Raw genomic sequence first — 18690 nt, forward strand, 5'->3', positions numbered from 1 at the left:
CTGAGTACAACATAGTCATGTCGGTGGTCGACTACGTATCAGTCACATCATCATCATCATCATCATCATCAAGACATCAGGGGTGGATGAGGCTCTGGAAGCATGAAGTCAACGATAGAGTGCTGTCGACCACTCGAGGGTGCAGTCCTGTGACGTCTCCTGGTCATAGCTCTATGAATAACAAGGGCTACAGTAACTCCTGTCGGCTGTGCTTTGACGCGAAACATGGAGGAAATATCCCCAAGTGTAATATGCGCGCCCGTCCTTTGTCTATGCTATCAAGTCACTGGCTCTGGGTCCCGATCAGGAGGGGGGGAGAGAAAGAAAGAAAGAAAGAAATTTTATTAGAGTCTTCGGAAGACCGATGGGTCTATGAGACTGAAAGAAAACCTGATACAAATCATAGTAAGGGTGGAGCTACGAAAACGAGCATCATCACCCGTGCTGAATCCTAAGTCTGATCATACATAATCAAATACATCTGAGTGTGACAATGAAAAGAAAAAAGACTGGAGCAGAGCGGAATCCTCTGTATGTTATGTCGCCCTGGTTGGTGCATAGCTGGTGATGGGACGCTGGCCTCAAGGGGTGCCGTGCATCTCGGTCTCCTGGACGAGGCTCGACGCAAGACTAGAGCCACCGTGACTCCCGTGGGACGTATCCCGAATCTAAACAATGACAGGAGGTCCCCCAGAGTGATCTGTGTGTCCCCTCGATGTCTCGTCGGGTCGGGGTCTGTGTCACGTCTGCGGCTAGAGACTGGACGATCAATGTCACTCAATGGGAAGAACCCTGTGATCTTGCTTTGAGAGGTGTCACAGAGAGAGAGAGAGAGAGAGAGAGAGAGAGAGAGAGAGAGAGAGAGAGAGAGAGAGAGAGAGTTTACTAAAGTCTTCGGAAGACCGATGGGTCTATGAGACTGTGAGAATTCTGATACAAACAAAGCGTGAGGGTGGAGCTACTAAATGAGCATTCACACTAATGTAGAATGCAAAAAGCTAGTGCTAAGTACTACATAGTCATGTTAGAGTGGTACGACTACACATCAGTATCATCATCATCATCATCGTCATCATCATCATTGTCATCATCCTTCCTCCTGCTCATCATCAGTTCATCTAGGTGGATGAGACAACGGAAGCATGAAGTCGGCGATAGAGTGCTGTCGGCTGCTCATGGGCGTGGTCTTGTGTCGTCTCTTGGTCATAGCTCTGCGCCTAACAAGGGCTATAGTGACCCCTGTCGGTTGAGTTTCGGAGAGGGGATATCCCCAAGTGTAATTTGTGCGTCAACCCTCTGTTTGAGCTATTGTCTCACTGGCTCTGGATCTCGATCGTGTCGGGGCCTCGTAGTATGGGGGTCCACATGCTCTGGCTGGAAGAACTCCATGATCAAGCTCTGAGAAGGGTCTACCAAGGAGGAGGTCTGCTCCTGTCTCCGAGACTGAGTAGACGCTCGCGGTGAGAGAAAGAAAGAAAGAAAGTCATATTAACGTCCGCAGGAGACCTCACGGCTCTATGGAACAAAGTACAAAATGTCAAAAAGACTTACAACATCTGGTAAGCCAGAGGGTCGAGGAGTGCACATGGCATCTCAGCTCGATTATCATATCACACCAATACATACTAGGACTATAAAACTAATAGAAGTGGCCTTCATAACATCAGTTTAAGAGTGAGAGCCTTTAGGTTTAGATTTGAAATCTCTAATTAGTGTTGTTCCATCTCGATACACAGTCCATTTTCCAGCTTTATGTGCATCTTTCATTTATGTGAGCTTGACACTCCTCTGCTTGAGCTGAGTTAAGGTGAATTCCTCAGAGATCCAAATCCTTGTGCCCTTCAACTTGTTTGTTTGTCAAAGAATCTTAATTCTTCTCGCTCTCTCCTTGAAAAGCACTTGTACTTGCATTCTTGTTTGGGAGACACAGCTGATATCGTTATGATCCCACTCTACTTGTGGTATTTCCTTCTTGAGCCATGCAATCCTCTCATTTGCTGTGTAAACTTCTTCTTCATTAAAAAGGCCAAGGCGATCCTTGGGCAGTCCTCCAATACGTAGTATCTTCTTATTAGGTGCTATAGCCTGCTGCTCTTTTACTTCTGTGTACAAATCCACTTTATTGAGTTTGCTTTCCGCAACAATAGCCATCTCTTCCTCGGCTGAACTCACCTGGGCGTTGATCATTTCCTTGACCTTGGAGACAAGAGTTGGAGCTGGTGGAAATGTGCTGAATTTCTCCATAGCTTCTGCAATAATTTCTTGCTTGCCTTTGTTCTCCATCTCGTTCACCTTCTGCTAAGAGCTGCAACTAGTAGCCTGAGCTCTCTGACTTCATGCTCCAAGTGGTAAATGTGCTCCTGATGGTCTAATCTGATCCTTTTCCTGTAGGTCAAAGCATAGGGACTGGGTGTTGCTGCAATGTCTGAGTAAGAGGGCTTACTGACGGGGGTCGTGGTGAAAGTCTTCACCTTCAGGAAATCCATGGTGGCCTTGCAGATTCTCCAAGCCCTTCACTGAAGCTAACCCCCCAGGCTGAGCCAAGGGCTCAGCTCAGCCGGGGGTAACAAGCTGTATGGAGGCCGACGACCTGTATACGGGCTAGGTGGTACGGACAAGCTGTGTATGGCGACCTGCTGTACGGTGCTGTTGAATGGCCTGTTGTACGGGCGGCGCTGATGTACGGGCTGATGTATGGGCTGCTGTACGGGCTGAGCAGAGAGCTGAGCGGGTGAGGGAGGCTGAGAGAGAGAGAGAGAGAGAGAGAGAGAGAGGGAGAGAGAGAGAGAGAGAGAGAGAGATGATATGATTGAAACGCAGTACCGTTTCGAGAGCCCCGAAACTGAGTTTCTGGAGCCCCAAAACTGAGTTTCTGGAAACTATGCTAGGAGCTTTGAGACCGCCCTTGTATTAAAGCCCTCTTGAGACCCTTCAGGATCTATGGGACTGGTGGTCTCTATAAAAAATAGTGATCCTTTACATTTGGTGAATTAGAAGACTCTTTGGGCTAATCCAAGTCGTTTCGGTGTTCCAAAACTTCTTTAGGTAGCTCCCTAGCTTTGTAGCTGGCTGTTCCAATAGATGTTTCAGGCTGCCTCTGCTGTTTTCATACCTTTCTCTGATGTCTGCATAGGCCTGGCATCTTAGGAGTACATGCTGCTCATTTTCTACCTCTCCCATGTGGCAGATTTTGCATATTCTTTCTTCTCTTCGGACCCTCAGTCTTGTCCACCTTCCCTTCTCCACTTCTAGGCTGGTTTTCATTTTGCATATTAGATACTTTTTGAACATGGATATGTCTTCTCCAAGGTAGTTTTTGCATCCCATAGCTACCCATTGGATTAATTTCTTTTTTATAGAACTGCATTTTCGCACCCAAGTCTTGCCATAGTTTTTTTAGCATATTCTGTATCACTAACTCTTCATCTCACATGTATCCTCTAGAATATCAGCAGCTGTTATACCCATAATTCCATCCATTTCATCCATTCTCGGAGAGGAACGAGGGCTAACAGCCATGGAGGAGGTTTATACAACTAGCAAATACCGCTCACAGTAATGACATAGACAGATATCGGTAGGCCAAGCCTTGCAGAAACGCTCCTGTCTTTTGGCGGTTGCTCTAGGACTTGAGTCCTGCAGTCACAGTGGTGCGTAGGGTGTAGATGATGTCCCGCGAGATGGCAACCAAAGGGGCTGCCAGGGAACTTGATGGGCTCCCATCACAAAACTTGCAAGCAGGCAACTCAAATGTTCCAAGCAATGATGGTGGACATCGTCTCCCATACACTATCCTCTAGTGAAGGAGAAGGGCACGGGCAGATGGAGGCGCTGCATCATATGCCTCTATCTTTAGAACACGCTAGCCTTGAATCCTGTAGGTTGGAGAGACTGGGTCAATGGAGAAGGCATGCCCTCTCCCCGTCAGCCACACAGCCATCCCCTAGGTAAAGTATTACTTTGTGTGCTGGCCACAATCTTGAGGGCTCCCATTCAAATTCTCTGCGCTGCCGGGCAGCCCCAAAGGTAGTGCAAAATTGTCTCCAGATCTCTGTGACGAAGGCATTTACCATCTCACAATTGCTCCAACCACGCGCCGATGGGCAAGCCTCCATGTGGCACCCACAGTTACCAGGGAACGGTGTTCCGTCTTCCTCGAACGTGGGAACACCGTTCCCAGGTGGAGGGCCTATCGGGAACGCCTAGGAACGTTACCAGTACTGGGAATGCCAGGGAACACCTGGGGAACGTTCCGGGAACGTTGTCAGAATGTGTTCGAGCCCTAGGAACAGGCGTTCCCGTTTTTGGTCTGCGCGGGGAACGGCTTTTGCCTACAGGGCTTGTTAGTGGGTTTTTCCACTTTCCACCCCCTTCCACTCAGCCCCCTCCCCTCCCACTCCCTGCTACTCAAGTCTCAGCCCCCTCTCCTTCCACTCAGCCCCTCTTCCTCCTACTCCCTCTCCTTCCACTCAGCCCCCTCTCCTTCTACTCCTTCTACTCAGCCCCCTCTCCTTCTACTCCCTTCTCCACTCAGCCCCCTCCCCTTCCACTCCCTTCTCCACCCCCTTCCGGTCAGCCACTTAGCCCCCTCTCCTTCCACTCCCTTCAGCCCCCTTTTCTCACTCGTGTTCCGGAAACGTTCCTGCTCCTTGGTAACTAATGCGCTTTTTTTCAACTTGCAATTGCTAAAAAGAGGTGCAGAGTATCTACTTGAAGCCTCATAGTAATATATTCACTTGGGCATAATGCATAATGCAAAAGCCTGTAAGTCTAGACTCTAAAGTAGAGTGGCCATATGTCTTTGACTACTCAATGGGCTCTACATATTCTCTCTTTCATGAGGTAGCTCAAGAAAAAGATGTCCCACAACTATTTGTGTAATTGGAAGATTGTCTCTGTATGCACATCTAGTCCTTTAACAAAGGAAATACTACTCATTAAATGACTAGAATGTACAGAGGGAGAGGAGGAAATGAATGAGAGCGATCCAGTGTTGCCAGAACATTGACAATACATAGAGTTAAAGCCATGGATTGTTGAAGGGAAATCTCGATTGATGTATATATACTACAACAGAAGAGCTCAAAACAAGTTCTTTCATTCTACCATCCCATTCTGTTGCGGTGTCCTTGCTGCTATCAGTTGTCTCTTTTCAATTCGCTTGTAGTAATTGTCAAATTCAATCGACGTGAAGTCACTCCCTCTGTAAGGCGAAGAATCTTCGGCTTGTTCCTAGTCTCACGTTCTACCTTCATCCTCCATTCTCCAAATTTGTCAAAGGCCTTTAGTCTTCTTGGATAAAGTATAGCTCCACTTGCTTGGTAATTCATTTATTGCATATTTTTATTGTTTGAAATTTCCAGCTCTTTAAATTAGGATGTTTTCCAAAAGAATGCATACGTTTTCCTAAAGTTCAGTTAGGTACTAGTTGGCTAGGGTCTAGCATTTGCGGGTGGACCCGCATTGAACAGCACAAGACCGATAGAATAGCGCAGGAGCTCACATAGTGTGGTGTAGGGTGTGGAATCACAAACATCTTAAACTTGCATAGGATAGATGTGCAAACTCATCAATAGACAATGAACCAGCCAGATATAGAAACCACCAAAATAATATATTTCCGTCCAAAGCTATGGACACAATACAAAAGAGAGAGATTCAAAGTCCCACCAATGGTGTGGTCCTCTGATCTTACCACAAGGTACTTCTCCTATCTGCCGACTATCTCTAGACTCGAGCCCGCGTGCTCCACCTCGAGCGTCCGTAGACTCAATGAAACCGGCCTCTAATCACTTAGAGGGCAGTGGAACTAAACCTTTAATCACTTCAGTACTTATTTACAGCTCACAAAGCATAGATCACAACCATTAACCTTTGCATGATCACCATTTGGCATTCACCCATTTGTTCACAAACAAAACCACTGAAAAAGGGATGGAGGCTAGAATGCCTCTGCTCAACAAACATAGACAAGTGCACCCTATTGGCCCCAAACACCATGGCGCCCCTTTTGGTATTTCTTTATATTTCACAGTGAAATGATTACAAGTTGCATCTAGGAGACCTTCGCTGCAACTGAGTACGCAGCCCCAATTCACTGAGCCTTCGCAAGGCTTTCAAGCTAGAACACCATCACATAAGTGCAGTTAACCCATAGGCTCAATCCAAAGGCATTCTCTTTTCCGAGTGCAATTCCCATTGGCTGTCCAGATGCAATCACACTGCACCCTAGCTGCACTCTCTTTGAGTGGTTTCCAGATGGCATTCACAAAGCTTTTCAAAGCTCTAAAATAAAATCAGCAAAGTACCCAACCAAAGAATGACTCATGTAGCACTGCCTGGGCACCTGTGAACCAAGAAAGAGGCGGCACACGAGGCCAACCAATAGCTTATGGAAAAAAGAAGCAGCAAAATCACAACTCACCAAGCCTTGAAAACTCGAACCAAGTCCTCAATCGCCAAGAGGACATAGTAGCCAATGCCCAATTGCATTCTCAGCCAAAGAGGAGTGCAAAGGCATGAAGAAAGAGCATTTACAAGAGCAGACCAGCAAGAATTCCATTGAAAAATGTGAAAAGAAGCACTTTTGTCGCGAAGAAATGGGAGTTCTTGGGCTCAAAAGAAGCGTGCTTCAGAGAGGAATGGATTGAGAAGGTTTTGGAGAAGTTTCATTGCCGGAAAGTCCTCCAAAACTGAGAAAACCAGTCAACCAGCGCGTGGGACCTCTCGAAATTCAACAAAAAGCTGTAGCTTTGCAAGAGGAGAAGCCCAGGAGGCGGTAGAAGCAAAAAGGTCCAGAAAATGCCACTTTTGCAAATTCGACCAGCAAAAGAAGTGCTCAGCTCTGCCCGTTCAGGGAAAAGCATATCACTACGAAGGGGAGGAAGAGGGGAAGCCATCGGGCCAAACGGAAGTTGAGGAATCCAAACAGGTGAGGAGTTATGAAGAAAAACGGAATTCAGGTGAAGGAGGCTGAAAAACCAGTCCAAAATCTCAACAAAGGGAGAAGATGAGAGAGAAAACCACACATGTGAAGTTTAGAAGGCCCATGAAGGTCCAGGAATGGCAAAGGAGCATGTAGAAGGCACTAGAGCCACCTGGAACTATAGGGGGGGCCACTGAAGGTACATGGCCCTCTAGGGGGCCCATTAAAAATGCCACATCATCATTTCCCAACAACCACTCTTTTAATTCCTTGGAATGCCTTTGGGCCTAGGGATTAATTACGCTTATGTGCTAGGCACCATGCTGCGTTTAATTACACATTATTAAGCCCATGCTTGGACTTTTGAAACCAAAGTTGTCACGGTCTTGTAGTACATTAAAGTACTTAGAATTTCACGCCCCCGTGACATACCCCTCTCTTGAAACAGCTGCCCCAAAACACAGGAGTGAGCATGAAATATAGCATGAAAGAGTATACAACAAAGCCGCAGCTATAGTATATAGAGAGAGTGAAAATATGGCTAGGAGAGGCATGCATCCATCGCTCAAAATCTATGTGATCCTCGGCGATCAACAGTCAAGATGGATCAATATCATGAAGTCTCACAGCAGAAATACTGTCAGCTTAGCATCTCGGATGAAACATACAGTGTCATCAAGCGACCTCATGAAATAACGGTGAGCCCGTCTGTAGTGAGGGAGTGGAGGTGGTACCCCCCTCTCGAACACCAGGTAATGCTCCAGATGCTCGCTTTGCTGAACTACCTGTAGGAGCCCGGACCGCAGTCGGCTCTAATTGAAAAGCATTAAGGTAAAGCTGCAATATCCTAGGTGAATCTGCCAGTTCACCTTCCTCCATGCATTTCGCATCAAGTGATGGGTAGTTTTGAAATTTTACCAAGTAGCGATGGATAACTTTACCCTTGAGCTTTCTATCTCTGTGTGCCAGAATCTGCTATGGGACCAGAAGTTCATCCTGTTCTTCCACTTCAGGCTGCAATATTACTTTAATAAGCTCATCAGGTAAATTCTCGGGAATATCTCCATGATATTACTTTAATAAGCTCACATGAAAGGCATTAGGTATCTTCCAATGCGGAGGCAACTTCAGCCTGTAAGCTATCTCGTTTATCTTTTCAGAAACCTGGAAAGGACCATAGTAACGCATATTCAGCTTTGTGTACAACCTTTCCTTGCCTTTCTTATATTTCAGCCTTGCCTTCTGAAAACGCAGCAAAACCCAATCACCTTCTGTGCATACCAATTCTGTGCGGTGCTTATCTGCTGCTCTTTTCTGCTTGTCCTGACTTCTTTGCAAGGCATATTTGATCTTCTTGTAAGCCTCTTCAAGGCTTTCCACAAAACGATCAGCCTCGAAGATTTTCTCTTTTGTATGCAAAATGGGAGGTATCTTCCTGGCACCTTCCACTATTTCAAAAGGTGCTTTACCTGTGGATGTGTGTACCGTATTATTGTAAGCATATTCCAGCAAAGTCAAATAATGCTCCCATTTGCTTTTGTGGTCTGAGACATAGCATTTAAACATATCCAAGATGGTAGAGTTTTCCTGCTCCGATTGTCCATCAGACTGAGGGTAAAAAGATGACGAATCCTCGGATCTCTATCACTGAATATGGATTCAGGCATCCCATGATACTTGAAGACATGCTGCAGAAACAATTTGGCCATTTGATCTGCTGTAATTTTCTTTCTTACTGGCACAAAGTGGGCTTGTTTGCTAAATCTGCAAATTATTGTCCACAATCCATCATGTCCAGTAGGAGTACGTGGAAGATCAAACACAAAATCCATAGCTATGCTTTGCCATGGTCTATCCGGAATTGGCAAAGGGTGTAACAACCCAGGTGCCTTCTGCCTGTCAAACTTTACTTTATGACAAACCATGCATGTTCTCACATATTCTTTCACATCTTTCCTCAAAGATGGCCAATAAAAGTATTGCTCCATTGCTGTAATTGTTGCTGTAATTCCCCTATGTCCTGCATATGGAAGAGCATGACTTTCCATTATGACTTTCTATCGCATCTGATCAGTGACACAGAGTCGTCCATGCATCAAAATGAAACCCTCTTTCAACATATAGTGATCATGCCTTTGACCATCAGAAAGCTGATCATAAATAGTTGAAAAATCAGCATAATTAACATATTGATCTTTCATCACATCTAACACATTGTTGTAAGCAATGCTCACTGCTGAAACACTGGGTTTCTTGGAGACTGCTTCAAGTTGTGGTTTCCTGGAAAGTGCATCAGCCACGACATTTTTGTTACCCGGCACATGTACAATTTGAAAATGAAACATTGAGAGGAAGTTAGCCCATCTCATGTGCTTTTCAGATAATTTTCTCTGCGTGAGAAAATATCTAAGTGACTGATGATCTGTCTGCACATAAAGATCAGCTCCAAGAAGGTAATGTTTCCATGTGGTTAAAGCATGTATCACTGCTAACATTTCCTTCTCGTATGTCTGCAAGTACAATTCAGCATGTTTGAGAACTCTACTCTCATATGCAACCACTCTGACATCTTGCATCAAAGTGCCTCCTATGCTGTTCCCACATGCATCACAAGTTACAGCAAAGGGTTTTGCAAGATCTGGCAAGATAATAACGGGTTCAGAACACAACTTTTGCTTGAGGTCTTCAAAAGCTGCATTTTCCTTTGGTCCCCACCGAAACGGTATAGCTTTCTTTTGTAAAGCATGCAAGGGAGAAGCAATTTCTGCAAAGTACTTTATAAACCTCCGATAGTATGAACACAACCCAAGAAAGCTTCTGACTTCATGCATATTTTTCAAAATTGTCCAACTCCTTATGGCCTCAACTTTTGCAGGATCCATCTTGACTCCATCCTTTGACACTATATGACCGAGAAAATGAATCTCATGCATAAAGAACTCACTTTTCTTGGTGTTTATCAATAGCTTGTGTCTTTTCAACTCTTGAAATACAATAGTGAGATGTTTCCTGTGCTCCTGCTCATTTTTAGAGAACACAATGATGTCATCGAAGAAAGTGCCCACAAACTTTCTGTGTGCTCTAAAAATTCTGTCCATCATTCTATTGAAAGTAGCAGGTGCATTAGTCAAACCAAAAGGCATCACAAGGAACTCATATAAGCCAAATGAAGTGCGGAAGGCAGTCTTGTAGACATCTTCAGGCCAACGGTTCTTAATTGTGACTTTATTCAAAGCCCTATAATCAATACACATTCTCCAACTGCCATCCTTCTTTTGTACAAGCAACACAGGGGAACAGTAAGTTGGCTGTATTAATTACTTCACTTGTGACATTATCTCTTCCTGTTGTGCCTTACTGACACGATAGGGAGGTATATTAGGCGGTGAGCTTCCTGGAATTATATCAATTTGATGATCCTCGGGCCTCTTGGGAGGTAATTCTTGAGGAAGTGCATCTGAGAAACAATCCTGAAAATCTGAAATAAAAGCAGCCCTTTCTCTATCTAAAGCAGAAAGAGTAGAGCCTTCCTGAATTGGTTGGTTGTCCTCTTTGACAAAAATCAAGTACGCTGAAATATGACGCTTTATTACATTGGAAATACAAGAAGCTGAAACTACAGGGATGGAGTCGCCTTTCAACTTTACATCAAGTACATGATTTTTGCCTCTATGAGTTAAAGAAATCTTCTTGTTTCTCATCTGCACATCAGCCCCCACCCTGTACATCCAAGGCATCCCAAGCAAAGCATCACACTTTGGCAAAGGCATAATGTAGAAGTCCTCTGCATCCTGATATCCCTGGATATGCATCCTCAACTTGCCAATGATAGGAGTGACAGGTGTGTTGAGTTCAGGGTTGGCCATATCACACATGCCAGATGGCCCCATTTCCTCAGGCTTGATGCCAAGCCTTCTTGCCATATCAGGAGTTACGAAATTCTCCTTTGCCCCAGAATCAAAGAAAAACAAACAATTCTGATTTCTGATTTTTCCCCATGCTCTGCACATCTCAGTCTTTTTCGTTTCTTCTTCATCATGTGCATGTGGCAAACTCCCAATCACATCTGGAAGAAGTCCTGCGGAAGGTTTAGGCCTTTTGCCCTTCCGATCAGCCTGTTTATCATGATTCTTATCATCATCTGACGTGTCTCTTTCTTGAATGGGCAATCATGAGAAGTGTCCCTCTCCTTTGCATATAAAACATTTGTTTTGCTCCATGAGTGACTTTTTATCTTCATCAGATAACTTGGTACGGGGCTGTTTATTAGGCTGTCCACGCCTTTGACCAGCTTTGAATTGGGCTTTTCCTTCCTTTTGAAACGGTCGTTTGCCATTATTTTTATTTTCAGATTTGATGTCCTTATCCTGGTGTTTGGCAGCCCATTTGTTGTCTTCTTTCTTGCTGTCCATAAAGCCCAAATTCTTCTCCTGCATCCATGCATATGCTGTCCTTGCATTCTCAATTAATTGAGTCATAGAACCCACCTTGGTTTTGATGCAATAATCACGTAGCTCACTGGGCAATCCACAACAGTACCTCTCTATTTGCTCTTTCAAAGAAACATGCCTATAAGAGCTCAATGGCAGCAAAACGTCCCAAAACCTCTGGATGTAATCATCAAGATTCTTGCAAAGTTTGTATGACAAGTCATGCCAGTGTGAAAGTACTTCAACTTAAAAAGTTGGAGTAAGCTAAGTAGAAGAGAACACTTGCTTAAATTCCAGCCAAGTAGCAGGTGCATCTCCATGAAGCATAAGGTTGGTGTACCACTTAAGTGCATTGCGTTTCAAAAATGTGGCGACCTTCCTCATCTTGGATGCTTCTGTAAACAAACTCCCAAGAAATGCAGCATCAAACTGTTGCAGGAATGTGAGGGCTTTGTACCTGTCCTGTACTCCATTATATGTATCAAACTTGACATGAGAACCACCATCCTTAAATTCTTTATATACATTTGATATTGGCTGTCCCAAAGATGGCTGTATATTTGCAGCATTCCCTTCACTAGGGAGAGCCATGCTTGGCTGAACATTAGGCATGGGAGCATATGCTGTGGCTTGCATGCTTGGCTGCATTCCCACATTGTCATACATGGCTTGCTTTCTATGCCCAATTGGCGGTGAAATCAACATAGCATCAAAGATAGAATTTGTACCAAAATATTCAGGTTGCTGCCTCAAATATGGCTGAGGTGGTTGAGCCACATTTATGGACTGCACATTATTATTTTGAGGAGTAGAAGTACCCAAACCAAGGCCTTGTGCTGGCTGCTGTTGCACTGGCTGTACTTTTTGTACCTCTTTCTCAAGTGCTCTTTTGGGTGATCCCTCTCTCTTGGAAGTCACTTTCTGAGTCAATTTTGATGGCTGTCCCTCATGGGAAAGTGATGCATGAGTGTGCGGTCTGCCATGACAAGCTGATGCATGTGTGTACTCACTCTTTCCGTGCTTGTGCTTTGTTGATTTCTTCTTCTTCTTGGCATTTGTTTACACAATATGAGCCAAATTTTGAGCCAGCTGAGTCAAAGTAGTCACTGCACTTGCAAGCTGTGCATTCAACATAGTAGCATCATCTGACTCACTGCTAGAACTAGTATCACTGTTGAGCTCAGTTGTAGCTTCATGTGTGGCCTACTCAAAAGGCATTTGTTGTGCTCCCTGTAGCTGTACACTAGCTGGATCATTAAGGCTTTCTTGCCTTCTTCTTTGAGGAGTTGTGGACACAGTTACGTTGAAATGCATTTCAGAGCCTAGCCAGGCTTGAAACGTCGTTTCAGAGAAGCCCCGTTTTCTGAAATGCGTTTCAGGGTCCTGAAACGGATGGCTGAAACGTTTCAGCTAAACTGAAACGCGTTTCAGAGCCTTGAAATGTGCTGTTTCAGACAACACATGCTGCTAGGTCTCCAAAATTACGCGAAATCCGCCGCCAGTCCCATTTTTTTTCTTTTTGCTTTCGATTTTGGCCTCCTTCCACTCCTTCAGTCTCATACTCTCTCCATCCTCAAGGTTTTCCAGCCCTGCTTCAGCCCCATTCACTCCTTTCCTCTCCTTTCTCTCCTGTAGCCTACTTCAGCCTTCCATCATCATCTACTCCCCTCCAGCCCCTCTTTCAGCCCTCTCTTTCAGCCTTCTGTTTCCTCCTCTTTCAGGCCCCACTTTCAAGTTTCAGCCCTCTCTTTCAACCCTTGGCTCTCTTTGCAGTTTCAGCCCCTCTTTCAAGCAACAAGCTTCCATGGCTTCAAGACACCCTACCCCTGAGTCTCATTCCGAGGTAGAATTCACCCAATCAGATTTTTGGTGGAGTCAAGTCGATCTCCTATGTGCCTACGACTCCAAGAAAGGAGGCCCTCGCAAGTTCATGTGCAGGCTTTGTGGATTGAAAAGAGGTGGGATTCCTGATAGGGTGAAGGCCCATCTTCTTGGCATCAAGGGAGAGGGGATTACAATATGCAATGAAATATCCGAGGAAGAGAAAGCAAGGTTGGCACGAGAGGTGGAGGCATTTCCTTCCGCAAAGAAAGGTAGGACTATTGCATCCCATGGAGGAGCTACTTCAGGTGCTCATATGGCTAGTGCAAAAAGGAGTCCTCTTCCCTCTGCTGCTGCTACTACAATTTCATCTTCTGGGAGTGCACATGTTCTTGGAGCTACAAGTTCTACTCCTACTGCGTCTCCTTCACCTCTCTCACCTACACGAAGGCAAAGCACCCTTTATACTGCATGGCATCCACAAAGGAAGGCACAGGTAGATGCAGCCGTGGCCTGTTTCTTTTACTCGAATGGGATTAGTTTCAATGTGGCACGGTCTGCTTATTTCAAGGAGATGGTGACTGAAATTACAGCCTTTGGGCCCACATACACCCCTCCCACTTTTGATGCATTGAGGGGAAAGCTTCTAGAGGATGAGGTGAAGGCAGTTAATGAGGCCATTCAGCCTGTTAAGAAGAAACGGCATACGTATGGGGTCACTTTGGTAGCAGATGGCTGGAGTGATGTACGTAGTCGATCACTAGAGGATATTTTGGCATATTGTAGAGGATCTTCTTTTTACATACACTCCATAGAGTGCGGAGTACAAGAAAAAACAGCAAATGTTTTGATGCAGATGTGGGCAGATGCAGTGGAGTATGTGGGCCCGTCTAATGTTGTGCAGTTTGTTTCAGATGGTGAAAATACCAATAGGGCTGCAGGTGCATTATTGGAACAAAGATACCCCCATATTCAATGGAGTTCTTGTGTTGCCCATTGTTTGAATAATTTGTTGAAAGACATTGGCAAATTACCTCGGGTAAAAATTGTAATTGATAATGGAAGAGAGAGAGTTGGGTTCATTACACGCCATCATTTTTCTCTCTCTTTGTATCGCACCTATGCAAGGAAGGAGCTTTTGAAGTATGCAGAGACAAGGTTTGCATACAATTATATGATGCTTCGCAGACTCATTGAAATGAGACCTGCTCTTAAACAGGTTGTGGCAAGCCCACAGTGGGATGCATGGCCCACTTCAAAGCAGGCTCTTGGGATATTGGTGTACGATTTGTGCATAGGCAGCGACGACTTTTGGGCTGATGCATCACACTTGTACGACTTGTGTAAGCCGATTGTCTTGTTGCTAAAAAAGGTTGATGGAGACATGTCTTTTATTGGCAAGGTATATGAGGGGATGGATCGTATGATAGAAAATATCAAAGTGTTAGAGAAAGATCCCCACAGGTTGAAAGAGCTCGAGGACTTGGCTGTGACTAGGTGGAATCAGTAGTACTCTCCCATTCATGCGGCTGCATTTGTGTTGGACCCAGAGTTTCAACACAAGGCAACTGCACAACAAAGTGATGCAGAGGTGGTCCGTGGTTGGAACCTCACTCTTCAGAAGATGGTGCAAATGCCAGAGGCTTGCCGGACAGTGAAGGACCAGCTCGCCAATTACCGCAATAAGGAGGGCATATTTGGATGGCCAGATTCCCAGCATGCTCCTCCTCTTGTGAGCGCATGTGGAGCAGCTTTGCCCACATCCATACAAAGAAGAGGAACCGTCTCAAAGCACACAAGGCGAACGATCTTGTCTTTGTTAATGCAAACTTGCGTTTGCTTAACAGGATGAGACAGGAGTACACTCATGACAAGTTCATTGGTTTCCATAAACCTGATGACACCCTCACTGATGATGATGAGGGGACTTCAACACCTTGATCTTGTATCTCATTATAATAAAGAGCTGGATAAGGGAGCTGGGGGCCGGGGAACAAGGGGTTGGGGGGGTGGGGGGGGGGGGAGTGTGGGCGGTTTCGTCTTGGCCTTTTAATCATGCGTTCATCTTTTCTCAAGCAAGATTGTACTTTTCAGTTTTTGTTCATTTAAATCTCTGAAGTAAAGCAATATTCCACAATTTAAGCAATGCAATCTTTCTCCTTCCCCTTTAAGAGAGCACTGAAGGTTTCAGCTTCTCCTTGAACAAGATTCTCATGCTACATTGATCCTTTCTCCATCCTTCTAATTTACAGGCTATTTTTTCTTCAGGTCTCTTATGAATTCTTTGATCTTGAGCTTTATTTCAGCCGTCCTCTTTCAACATGCCAAGAAAAACCCAAACCTTATTGGGCATTCCACACAATCTTGGCAAATCCAAGTACAAGGGGATCGGGTAACGAGGAATAGAAGTGCAAATATTGCCTTGAAGGCTTCAATTGCACCTCTTCATGTTTGATTCAACATACATTTAAGATTATTGGAAAGGGATTAAACCTGGGCTCCATGTTCCACAAGGTATTGTAGATCAAGTACAAGAAGGGCAAATCTGTATTGCTTTTCAATGAAGGCTTACAATCCTGTAGTGGAGCAGCCGGCCGGATGAGCTACTTTAGCCTTTCGAGGTTGTGATTGAGGATACGGCCATGGATGGAGCTGGGCTTGTCACCAAGAGGGTGAGAGTTGATACTTATGCCCTGAGTGCCTCTTCTCCAAATCCAGGTCAAGCTTGTAGCTGGTGCTACATAAAGCATGTTGCGTTAGAGATAGAGTGCTCTCTAGCAAACAAAAGAGCACATGAGGTTGCTTTGACTGAGATTGAAAGGACTATTATTGAATGCAATTTGGAATCAAATCTATATGATCCTGACAGTGGCACAAAATGATCAAAGCTATGGTTGAGTCAGTCCATGTGGGTCTTGGTTTGAACTAGATTACAAGAGCCTGTGCATCAAATTCTTGGCTGAGGATATTATCAGGTTTAATAATGCCCTTACATCCATCAAGGAAGGTTCCAATGGCGAGTTATTTTTACAAGTCAAGATACGACACACAAATTTAAGAAGTTAAAACGCCAGGCATAAAATGACATTAGCCCAAATAAAATAGTCACCTTACAGGAAATTTAAGAAATGACTTGTAATGTCAAATTTGTCATTTCTTAAATTTCCTGTAAGGTGACTATTTTATTTGGGCTAATGTCATTTTATGCCTGGCGTTTTTATGTGGCAAGCAGTTAGGGAGAGTCTTGAATGCAAGGGAGCTATGCTACCTAGTGCCCTCATTTTTGTAACATTTTGTATGGTTTCTATTATTTGAGCAGGCATACCAACATTACCTTCTGCATTTCTTGCAATGCTGTATTGCTCTGTGCGTAAGGGTGCTAAAAGACAATTGTGAATCTATCGCAGCCATTGCTGGCACAGCCTTTCTCAGCCTTGATGCTTCATCGAGTTCATTTCAGGCAAAAAGTAGGACTACTGGTTCGACAGTCAGGAGAGGCTTTCAAACTGATCAGCTCTTGTAAAGTCAATTATATTTGTAGCGTGTTGGTTCATGCAAAATAAGCTCCTTGACATCAAGGACGACAATCTACTTTCAGCATCCCATTAGAAACAATAAATAGCAAATTGCAAAGTTCTAGGCTTCTGGTTAGCTGCCATGAGTGAAGTTTCTGTAAATTGTTTTTTCTTGGATTGAAACTCCCTAGTTTTCCAATTGAAAGATTGTGAGTACTATCGCAGCATGTCTAAAACTTTCAAGGATTTGGAGACATTGGATTTCCAGATTCTATTTGTAAAGGATAAATGTTATTTATGACTTTTTGGTCTTGGGCCATTCTTTGCAGAGAAGCCATTAGACTTTAATAGATTAAAGAGCTCAACTCATCATATTGTGGATCTGTCTACAACATTTTTCTCATGCCCAGCATGATGTATTTCTGCAACGAGCTTGCTCAAGCAGGTTTTTTTCAGAAGTCTTTTTCATGAAAAATAAATAAATATAACTGAGGCCTTATGCAGCCTTTTCTATGGATCTTACCAATTAAATGCGCTCACAGAGGGGAGTGAAAAATACAATATTATTTTCCTTACGGCATTCCTCCATATTATCCAGGAAAGACCATACAGTGCTGTGCAATTTCGAGGGGACTAGCTCGTTCTCAGAAATAACTTCCACAATACCTGCAAGGTGAAAAACAACAGTCTGTATGGCATTTTCTTTATTGAAGAAACTAATGTCTTTGACACTGCTGTTTTTTGAAATCTCAGGCTGACATTATCGGGCAGAATGAGAAGATCATGGATAGTTAGCGTACTGATGACACTGCTGTATTTTTGGATGCTGACATCTTTAAGGAGAGTCTTGGATTTTTTTTGGTTATGCAGTGGGGCACTTATCAATTGGAATAAATCCAATGGCTTCTGGGTTAGTAATGAGGACACCCTAGATTGGGGATGACTTTGGTTTGACTTGGATTCAGAGTAGTAGCTCTGTCAGATATCTGGGTTGATGGTTTTTCTTTGCACTTGAATATACCGTGTGGAATGCCAAAGCGCATTCTGCAGTATTGGCGAGAGTTTGCACCTGGTAATAGCCATGATAGACCTCAAAGCCAACTATAATTTTTAAGGCTACCTGAAGTATGACCCTATCAGTCTAGAGATTCTTTTTCACAGTGTTGGCCTTGTCCATCCCCTTGTTGGTCTCTGACGGTAGTCTTGGGCATTCGATATTGATGTTCTCTTTGTGTCTTGAGCTGCGGTGAATCACAGAGTTTCTTGCAACCAATAAAATTACTCTCTATTTCATATTCCCAGCATTTTAAATTTTTTTCTTTTATGCATTTGTTCACCTTATATTTTTGCTACATAATTAGATGGGGGGCTACGTACAGTATCATTATGATGCTAGGGATCTCTCTTGCATGCCAATAAAATAGATTGGTTGTATTGCAACCAGAATCAAATGACTAGGGTGGGATTTCCCTTGAGTTGCAAGGTTATACTTCCAAGTGCATAACAAATGTATTCATGCTAGCTTAATAGGTGCATGTCTTATTTTCTTAGGGGATTAATCTAGATTTGTCTAGGATATTGATAATATGAGTATGGCATTTAGAGGGGTAACACAAATTTTCAATGTAATATTTATTCCATTTTTGACATCTATGGTTTTAAAACAATGTGGCTATCTTGATGTCATTTCAAGGGCTAATTCAGACTTTTGCACCCCTACTTGAGTGGAGACTTGGATGCTAGATTGCTGCTAATGTTCGCCCAACTTCAAAAGATTCATAAGGTTTCATATAGCGTCCCAAAGGGGATATAGATCTAATACCTCATGGATCTTGTTAGTGTTAAGTCATTAATCATGTCCTCATGTGCATGTACATCACACTTAATCTTAAAGTGCTACTATGTTGGCACAAGTTCTAAAAGTACATGGAAAAATGTGGATTGGGGAGTTTTGTTTTTTGCTTTTTTCATTAGCATGATGTTAACAACACCTTGCAGA

At 43.9% G+C, this 18690-nt stretch overlaps 1 protein-coding gene across 1 annotated transcript in view; it reads left to right on the forward strand.

The window, feature by feature from the left end:
• Nucleotides 1-16221, forward strand: part of LOC147905740 (ARM repeat superfamily protein) — a 108769-nt gene extending 92548 nt beyond the window's left edge. Inside the window, exon 13 of the mRNA XM_087374369.1 lies at nt 15445-16221. The gene's annotated coding sequence lies outside the window, so the exon portion shown is untranslated. The remainder of the gene's footprint in view (nt 1-15444) is intronic.
• Nucleotides 16222-18690: the final 2469 nt, after the last annotated feature.

The sequence above is a fragment of the Dipteris shenzhenensis genome, chromosome 1 (assembly GCF_047967505.1).
Source record: "Dipteris shenzhenensis isolate YYH24624 ecotype China chromosome 1, Dip_SZ_1.0, whole genome shotgun sequence".
Taxonomy (NCBI): Eukaryota; Viridiplantae; Streptophyta; class Polypodiopsida; order Gleicheniales; family Dipteridaceae; genus Dipteris; species Dipteris shenzhenensis.